We start from the raw sequence: 10,588 nt of genomic DNA, 5'->3' as shown, positions 1-10,588 counted from the left end.
TATGTTTCTCCACCTCTCTAAATACCAATTTCCTCTTCTGTAAACCAGGATATCACCAACCTACCTCACAGGTATATTGTGTGGGTTAAGGGAAAATATACTGGTACCAAGCCAAAAAAAAGCCCTCATATATAGGACCTTCTAATTTCCTTTCTTTGCTTTATATATCAAAAGAGAAAATAAAAGAAATCAATAAATTATTAGAAACCATTTTCCTCCATGCCCCTTCCCTTTTGAACGATAACTGTTTTCAAAAGAGCCTCTAACTACCCAGGGTACCTCTGCTTTCCTCCTATGACAGCAGACCATACATTTTAAGCAGAACCAACTAAAGAACTCCTAGTTGAATTGATTTATGAATCTTATGCAACAGAGCTGTTTTCATCCTACTCAATGGGAATAGTCCCCCTAAATCTGGGTGGTGTGGACTAAGAAAAATCTGAATAATGTGCAGACTATAGGACTATCGCTAATACAGACATTATAATGAACTGATCATGTTCCTGTTCTTTTACTACTTTTCTTGGACAATATTATAAGATGTCGACACACTTCTAATCCACAATCTAGAAACACTACCCCAGGTCTGTTTCAAGAAAAGCAAAATAATAAACTGATTTCCAGTCTTGCCCCTCAAGAGATCCCTAGGGGACAAAGAGGAAAACAAATATTAGACTTTGGTTATAACAGTGTGTTTGGAGTGGTAGACTGGTGAATAACTTTATTTCAACATCTAATACATACTAATCACTGAGATAGGCACATTTTATATATTATCTTACTTAATCTTCAGCAGACACTGAAATGCCCATTTTACAAATGAACAAATGGATCAAGAAAGTAAACACCCAGTAAGTGATGGAGTCACAATTCAAACACACTGGACACAAAACCCTATGCTTTTGTTAGAGTCAGAAATAGAATAGTGGGGACTAGCTATAGTTATAAGAAATATTAATCACACTCTAATTGTGATCGCTCTGTTCTGATAAAGAAAGCACATTCTAATCTGGCTGGGAGCTGTACGCCCCGGGCCCTGGGAGTCAACCTTTCAATTCTGTCCATTCTCCTTCTCCTTCTCCAAGAACTGCCTGTCCTCTCGGAAAGGTTAATTGTTGCCGATTAACAATGCTCTTGCAACCTCCAGCATTGCTGTAATCTGTAACCATTTTACCCATTCTTATTCCTTTTGCCTACTTTCCCATGCCTGTAATACCCATTTATTCCTTTTGCATACATTCTTATTCCGCTTACCTACTTCGCCATGTAATCTTTGTCCTTCTACCCAATATAAGCAGCTGGTTCATGGGGGGGAGGGAGAGGGCAGAGCAGATTTTCATGGGTGACCTGCTGTTCTCCCAAACTGCCAGCAGTATTGGAATAAACACTCACATGATTCAACGCTGTCTCTGCTTAACTGGCTCCAGTAGTGATAGGCAGCCCGGACCCATTTCTTGTCCGGTTTCACTTTCTTTCCTCTCTAGATCACCCTGGCTTCTTGGCATTACCGTGAGTTTATGAAGCTAATTTAATTGAAAGCAGTTATCTTTCAATAAGTTTGTTCTAACTCAAATTGTTAGGGGCAAAAACAGAATACTGGGGACTAGCTATGGTTATGGGAAATACTAACTTTGCTCTGTTAACCACGATTGCCTTGTATTGGTTAAAGAAATGGCATTCTGACCTGGCTGGGAGTTGTATGCCCCCAGGACCTGGGAGTCAACCTTGGAACCATTCTCATTCCTCAACTAACTGCCTATTGCAGTGTTGGCAAACCGTGGCTCTCGAGCCACATGCGGCTCTTTGGCCCCTTGAGTGTGGCTCTTCCACAAAATACCACGGCCTGGGCGAGTCTATTTTGAAGAAGTGGCGTTAGAGGAAGTTTAAGTTTAAAAAATTTGGCTCTCAAAAGAAATGTCAATCGTTGTACTGTTGGTATTTGGCTCTGTGGACGAATGAGTTTGCCGACCACTGCCCTATTGTCATGGCAAGATTAACAACCTTGTTGCCCAAACAATGGAGTCCCACCCTAGCCTCCTACTCCCCCACGTAATCCTGTCCCACCCTCTACTAGGAGCTGGCTTATGGGGCTTGCAGAGCAGATTTTGTGAATGACCTACTTGCTCTCCCATACTGCGGGCAGTCAACATTCATACAAGATTCAACCCTGTCTCTGCTTAATTGGCTCACTGTCATACCATCACTGCTGAAGAATTTTCTATATAGGTCATTAAATACTATTTCTAATACTAACCTACCTTACAGTACTTTTAAATGTAAGTTCTTTCCCACCTATCACCTCATTATCATCATGCCAATCCTGTGAGGAAGCCAGAAATGTATCATTATTTCTATTTTATAAATAAGGCACAAAAGCAAATGAAAACCAAGTCATTTGCCTAAAGTCCTGGAGAGAGCCAATTCTGAAACCTGATTACCAGTGTTCGTTAGACCATGGCCCTTGGTTTCTCTTCTTTAATGATTCTCTCGTTTAAAATTCAATAAAAGCAACAATTATACTTACGTGGACTAGTGGTAATTTTGTGATCTTTTCAAATAATCTAGGCATATTAATATATGATGCTTTCTTTACACAAAGTTAGCTCCTTGCCCTAGCTGGTTTGTCTCAGTGGACAGAGCGTCGGCCTGCAGACTGAAGGTTCCCAGGTTCGATTCCAGTCATCAAAGGCACATGCCCGGGTTTTAGGCTCGATCCGCGTTTGGGGGCATGCAGGAGGCAGCCGTTCAATGATTCTCTCTCATCATTAATGTTTTTCTCTCTCTCTCCCTTCCTCTCTGAAATCAATAAAAATATATTTAAAAAAAGAAAATGGATGTCTAAATCTGAATGACACCATTTAAAAAAAAATTAGCTCCTTAGTGAATAAATATTCCTAACGGTAAAATCAGCTTTTTCCATAGGAGAAAAAACACAGTCTATTAATATTGGATTTTAACTGTTTTTAAGAGAGACACAATACAAAACGTGGACAGTGGTTTCTCTACTACCTCAATATAAAACCAAAGCTCAATATTTTTTAAAAACCTTTGCGTAGTTTTGAAATGGGATGACCATTGGGTCCGGATGCCTGTCACTGCTTGAGCCAATTAAGCAGAGATAGGGTTGAGTCGAATATCAGCGTTTATCGCAATAATGCTGGCAGTATGGGAAAGCGGCAGATCATCCACAAAAATCTACTCTACCCTCTGCCTCTCCGCCCCATAAACCAGCTGCTTATTTCGGGTAGAAGGACAAAGATGGCATGGGGTAGGCAAAGGGAGTAAGGATGGATATAATGGTTACAGGTCACAGGCAACATGGGCAAGAGGGTTACAAAGGGCAGGCACCTCGTTCCGTGATAAAAGGCAGTTCTCAGGTAAGGAGAATGGACCCAATCCAGGTTCGCTCCCAAGTCCCAGGCAGGTACAACTCTCAGCCAGGTTAGAATGCACTTTCTCTAATCAGAACACAATTGTGGTTAACACAGCATGATTAATATTTCTACCCCTAACCATTTCTTAAGCCAGAACTAACTTCTATGAGGCTTTCTGTCTACTTATTTGCCTCACTTGGCTACATTTGCCACAAATACCTACCCAGTTGTCTTCACATTGATCACTTACTAGAGGCCCGGTAAAGGAAATTCGTCCCTAGGCCTGGCTGGCAATCAGGGTTCCCTGCCTCCCAGCCTCCTCTTTCCCTCACCATCCTCACGGTTCCTCCCCCTCCCCCTGCCTCCCCACCTCCTTCTTCTCTCAGTGCCCTGCCGCTGGTCCACGCAGCCCCCCTGGTGGTCAGCGCATGTCATAGTGAGCAATTGAACTCCCGGTCGAACTCCCAAGGGGACATTTTGCATATCAGCCTTTTATATATATAGATGGTCTTAACATATACAAAAAAATAATTAAAGTCCTCAAAATCCACTTTTAAATAAATCAGTTTAAAATGTATGTATTATTTCTATGAGAGGTAAGCTGGCATTACCTAGTATTACTGAAACAAATATGACAATAATTTCTAAAAAAGAACCTAATCCCTGGTACATTCTGATGGAAGCCAGTATATTGTGAAATCTCCAAAATGATCAATAACACCTAGAGAGGCCTTTTCAGGGACGCAGAGAATAAACTAAGATCGAGTGACCAAGATCTGGGTTTGGCTGACAATGAGGGAGCTCCTGGAACTCTGACTTCCAGTTTTAAAACCAGGATGAGTTAGCCACCCTGACACTAAGGACCAAAGAACCCCTTCTAGATACTGGACAGCACACAGACAAAAACTAAATTTTTTCTAATCACTTTCCCTTCAAAAATCACAAATTCAATTCTATTTTTGCCTCATTCAAGCCACAGTGAGCAAAGAGACATGAACAGGATACACAGTAGTTAAGGAAGAGACGTGTACATTTTTTTGTAAGAATCTATTTTCAGGCATTAACTGATGAAGTGAAATTTTTAAAAGTGAATTCACTTTCCCACTGAAAAACGTCCAACTTTCACTTCTTATGCTATTTTTACATAACTGACTATTTGAGTTGAAATAAAGCCAAGATGTCCCATTCTGTGGTTTGTGTCAACCAACATTAATGCTCATTTAGCAGGGAAAAGAGAAGTCTATGACAATATACTTGAGAGTAGCATGTCAGGATCAAGGAAATGAGACAGTATGTTTTAAAGGACATGAGCTAATACTATCTTCCAATATCTCAAAACGAGTCAGTTTAGTGTAAATCACTATATACACCAACCTGTAGATCAGTTTTTCACACTTAGTAAACAATTTCAAGCCTACATGCCCCAGCTATGCACACAGCCCTCTGAAGCCACAGCTATAAGATGACTCACCAACTGGCAGCTGTCTTAGGTTCTACGAATAATGGGAGCCTGCCTGGATGAGAACAAATGTTTGTGCCCAGCAGATGACCCCTTCCTGCTTGGATAAGAGAGAGAGAGAGGCTGAAAAACTGGTCAGCAGTACAGTACTTGTTATACATGTAAAGAATCAGACTTTGGCCCTAGCTGGTTTGGCTCAGTGGATATAACTTAGGCCTGCAGACTGACAGTCCCGGGTACGATTCCGGTCAAGGGCACATTCCCGGGTTGCGGGCTCGACCCCCAGTGGGAGGCATGCAAAAGGCAGCCAATCAATTCTCTCTCATCATTGATGTTTCTATCTCTCCCTCTCCCTTACTCTCTGAAATCAATAAAAATATATTAAAAAATAAGTCTGTTCCAAAGAAGAGACTTATAATTCATGTGGACCTTTAAAATGTCCTCTGTACATTTTATATTCCAATGTTCACTTACTGAAAAGTACAACAGAATTAGATCTAAAAGGATAAAAATCAATTTTATGACCCCCTAAATTAGAAATAACGGAACATGCAAATTATACTGAGTTAACTGCTTCAAGAAACTTGAAGTCAGAGTCACGAGAAAAATAAATCCATATTTAAACCCTCTTGATATTTAATGACTTGATGTCAGTTTCCACTCAAGTGAAAATCAGTAGTTCATATTTAAGTTCTAGTTCCTTGATGGGGATCTTTATGTGGAAGATGACACCATGCCACAGTCAATAACATATGGGTTTATAAATATGGAGTTTAAAAGACACTTACCCTTTCCCTTGTGCAGCTCTGACTTCCAACCGTTTCTATAGAAACAGGAGGACAAGTGCCAATGCCAGAAGTCTGCCAATTAGAACTCATCTTTTAGCTGCTGAATAATAAAGCCATATCCCAAAATCGGCTATAGGTTTTTGATTCTCAGTAGTTCCTAAAAAAGAAACCCAGGAGGAAAAAAAAGACATTTAACCAATTACTGTACTTAGAAATGCTCCCTCCTTTAAACTTGGCTATTAAAGTAGAGGAGGTAGATCCAATACTATATGTATTTTAAAAAATTATATTAGACCTTCAGATATCTCTAAACTTCAGAAGCAGCAAACAGAAGCAAAAGTGTCTTTGAAGGTTCAAAATACCTTTAAACCAACACATTAAAGCAAAACCCACTCATGTGTCACAGAAATATTTTCAATCACCAAACTTTAAAGTTCAGATGAATTCATTCCTTTTGTAAAATGAATTTTCAGTGAGATTGTAACACTGCAGAGGGTAAATTTCACAAATGAAATTTCTCAGGAGAAATAGGTAAGTCTCCCCTAAGAACGAACCTTTCAGGTCTCAGGAGAAATCTGTAAGTCACAAATAAACCCTAGAAAAGGTTTCTAGAGATGCTGACAGTGCTGTGCGTGACAAAAAAACCACATACGTCAGTTTTTCATTTGGTATCGACATGGTTGCTTGACAAATGTATTTCAGTGTCTTTAATCGTAAAAATGAACACATTAAAAATATCATTCCTGTGTCTAAACTGATACGTTGCAATTTATTCTTTGAACATTCATACTGGACCACTCCTGTTAGCATGTGTGAATTTTAAATTTAACATTTGTTACATTATTTGTTATTGTGAACTTTAAGATGAATTGAATATAAATTAGATTTTTTATTCTTATTGCTATGTGAGAAAAATCAGCTCACTTATGAAGTTACTGTATTAAAATTAAAACAGAAAGGCCCTTAGGAACCACTCCCCAGTCCTGTCCATATCCATCTCCCCACTGAAAGCTCAACCTACCTCGACCAAATTTTCTAAATTAGGGGACACCTATCATCAAACAGTCTCAAATAACCTCATCTGTACCTATAAAAAGTAACATGTTCTACCTCATAATGAAAAGAGTGGACTAGAACACACCAGGAAAGACAGAAAAAAGACATAAACATAAAATAATCAAGAACCAAGTAGGAGGGGCCATGGTAACCCCTCCCCCGTCTTGGTGGCAGAGACCACTGGTCTCTGGTCGCCAGAAGCTCACTAAGAACTCTTTTGTGCCTACTTTTCTTGTTGAAAAATCTTTTTAAAATTCTTTAAAGTAAATGTCACTGACTAATGCACAAATCTGAGAATCTTACTTGTAAGGGATAAGAGTTTAATCGTCTATTTTTATTACACAGAATATTTATGTATCTACATCTTAAGCAGTGCTTCTCAATCTTTCAAGTACGATACATACCAATTGCCTGGGGATGTGGGTCCATTCAACAGGTTTGGGGTGAGGCTCTGCAATTCTGTCTTTCTAACCAACTTCCAAGTGACGCTAATGCTGCTGGACCACACACTTAATAGCAGGGATTGTAGAAGACTAAGCAATATCCCTGCTGTACTGAACCCATGTTTAACATTTGTTTCTGGAGCAGTGGTGTTCAACCCTGGCTACATAGTCACCTGGGGCACTGAAAACAAAACAAATACTGGGAACTTGGCAGAGACCCACTTGACGGAGGATCAATTTTTATGAAGCTCTGAGCAACTGTCCCAGCCATTGGTATTAAAAAGTTGACTCTAACGTGGAGCCAGGTTTAAGACCTCTGCTATACAGAACTCAGAAAAATTCTAATTAAGGTACCTAATTTATTGAGGTGTTTCTGTATATAAAGAATATACACACACTAGATGCTTATCTTGAGAGCAAAGTAAAACTGTTGTCAGTTTCTATTTGCTGAAATAAAAATTATATGGAGCAATTTTCCCAAGATGCCTTAAAATATGTATGTATGTAGCACCTCAAAGTGTTAATTTTGCCTGTGATCGCAGTTCTAATCTGAACATAAATGTATGAAGTCCTTTTCCTGGGTAAAAGGAAATCTGTTGGTCATCTGGGAAAGATCAGATACCAATTCAGCACTTAAAAATTGTATAAACAGCCAAAACCGGTTTGGCTCAGTGGATAGAGCGTCGGCCTGCGGACTGAAGGGTCCCAGGTTCGATTCCGGTCAAGGGCATGTACCTTGGTGCGGGCACATCCCCAGTAGGGGGTGTGCAAGAGGTAGCTGATTGATGTTTCTCTCTCATCGATGTTTCTAACTCTCTATCTCTCTCTCTTCCTCTCTGTAAAAAATCAAAATATATATAAAAAAAAATTGTATAAACACATGTATCTGGTTTGCATAGGATGACAGCCATTCTACAGAAAGACCCTCTAAACTGACTTTTAGTAAGGAAGTTTGGTTTGATACTGCTGGAGAAATGGCAAGTTATGAAATATAGAAAGCATGGTCCATGTGTTATAGCAGAAATTACATATGACTACGTATGCCTACGGCTGAAACTGTCATGAGTCTGATGAAAGCAGATAGAGTAAGAAATAACATGATGAGAAAATGAGATACGAGAAGAAAGAAGGCTCTGAAACCTCGAGGTGGCCAACAATTAGGAACCTGAAGAAATAAAATCTCTATTATGGTATTTAAATATGGAACACTGCGGATCTCTGAAGAACACAGTCTTACAGAAAATCTGAAATGCTAATTTATCTTTGAAGGAAATTTGACTTGTAAATGTTTTAAGGAGTTCCTATTTTGAATTACCTATACTGGTTTATCTTCAATTTGTATAGCTAGTTAATTAATTCTTCAAATATTTGGCCACCTATTATATGTCAGGCGTTATTCTTGATCTTGGAAATAATATAAGGAAATTTGTGTTACTTTCCTGAGACAGGTAGTCAAATCTTGATCAAATCACATCACTCCTGCTTAAAACCTCCAATAACTTTCCATTGCACTCAGCCCTTAAACTAAAATAATCCAAACCCTTTGTCCTTGGCAACAAGGCCCTAACATGGTTTACTATCTCCCTTCTTCCATCAGAAAGTACGTTCCATGAGAAAAGAGAAACTTGTCTGTTTTCTTTATCAATACACTCCCCCCCCCCCCCGCCGCCGCAAGATCTAGAATAACGCCTGCTATAAAATAGGTAACTAAATATTTGAAGAATTAGCTACATTAATTGAAGACAACCCAGTATACATAATTCAAAATAGGAAATCTTTCAACTATTCACAAGTCAAAGATACACTCAACTTTACCTATAATTCCATTGTCTCCATCCTATTGGTAACCTAGTTAGAAGGTAGTTGACAGGTGATGTTCATTCATGGAAAATAACTTATATGTGTACATACACATGCAATCCTAGAGTCACCTGCAATTTTAATTTAAGTTAGACTATAGTCACGTTATTTTTAGATTAACATCTGAAAACTCAAGGATATCTCAATCCTTTCCTGGCTGTTTATCCCTTAGCCAAGTCACAACCTTTTCTGGTATCCCTTTAGCATATCATAAACTAAACCGTGGCCCTTCTTCACAGACTGTTATAAGGCAAAATTAAACACTAAGCAAGATTGAATTCCTTGGAGAAAGAATTATGTGACTATAAGACTGTTATTTAAGTGACACTTTTAGTGATAAATTCCATGGCATTTGTCGTTTCATTCTGCTTGTCTCTGCAACACTTTAATTCATCATCTGGAAGTGCCTCGTCTCAGCTTCAGAGACAGAACAGTAGATTCTGGCTCTCCTACGGGGCTTCTTTCCCAGCACTATGTTCCCTTCCCATGTCTTAAGTATGTACATTCTTCAGCACTCCACTGTGGGACAGTGCTGCTCAACACGTGGCCACTGACCACAGGCTACAGCAGAGTTCACCCGGGAGCTTGGGAAAGAACAGACTCCTGGGCCGTGCTGGCCCTAACAAATCCCTGAATGTCTGGGATTGGAGTCAAGGGCCTGTATGTTTCCCAAGAACTACGAATGTTGATACACTCCATAGCTTGAAATCTATTGCCCATATGCTTAAGTTTATAGCTTCAACCCCATCCCAGCCCGCAGAGAGTAGCGAAGTGTGACAGTACAGTGACAATAAAGGCCTGGTTAGAATCCTGGTTCTATCACTTACTAGCTATCACATTATGGTCTGTGGTGAGACATGAGACAATGTGTAATAGAACTTGGCAGAATGTTGGCCTGAAGGGGGTATTTGATAAGTGATTGCTATTATTAATACTGTTACTTTTTATCAACGTTTCAACTGGTTATGCATCCTCACTCCCTGCCTTCCTCAAACTGGCTTACCCTCAGGATTCTGCTTTTGTTGACCCAACCATTTTACTCCTTTTCCAAGCTTCCGCCTGCATCTTTTCCATCAATCAACAGGCTGCTAGATTGTGATTCATGCTTGTCCTCCTGATATCTCAATCCCAACCTCCCTCCCCCATTCCACATCCTTCTCCAACTAACAAACTCTTTTGTAAGGCTTATGACCATTCTAGCTTAAAGTAACCTTAAACTTCATCTACTCATTCATATACCCATATCACCTGTGAAAATTCATTAGTAAACCAACTCAAATATCGTGACATCTCTCCTATAGTTGTTTTAAACTGTGAACTTTTCCCCTGATATTTAACTATTTACCTGTTTATGGTTATGTCATTTTACTTCAAGGTCAAAATCTCTTCTTACTTGCTAAGTACAATCTTGTCTGAGGTTTTAAGGAATTTTATTATTCAATAAATTCCTCTGCTAACAATTTAAAACTAGGTTATAATTCCAGTTATTAAGTAAAAGGGTCTTTTAACCAGGGAAGCTTAAAGAGAGTAAGATGGGAGATAAAGGTGGTGGTCAGACAAGCCATAATCAGATATCCTATTGCACAAAGAAAATAGATGCTATACAAG

This window comes from Eptesicus fuscus, chromosome 22, assembly GCF_027574615.1.
Source record: "Eptesicus fuscus isolate TK198812 chromosome 22, DD_ASM_mEF_20220401, whole genome shotgun sequence".
NCBI classification, from domain to species: Eukaryota; Metazoa; Chordata; class Mammalia; order Chiroptera; family Vespertilionidae; genus Eptesicus; species Eptesicus fuscus.
The sequence above is the reverse complement of the archived record's forward strand: the minus strand, read 5'-3'. Positions refer to the sequence as shown.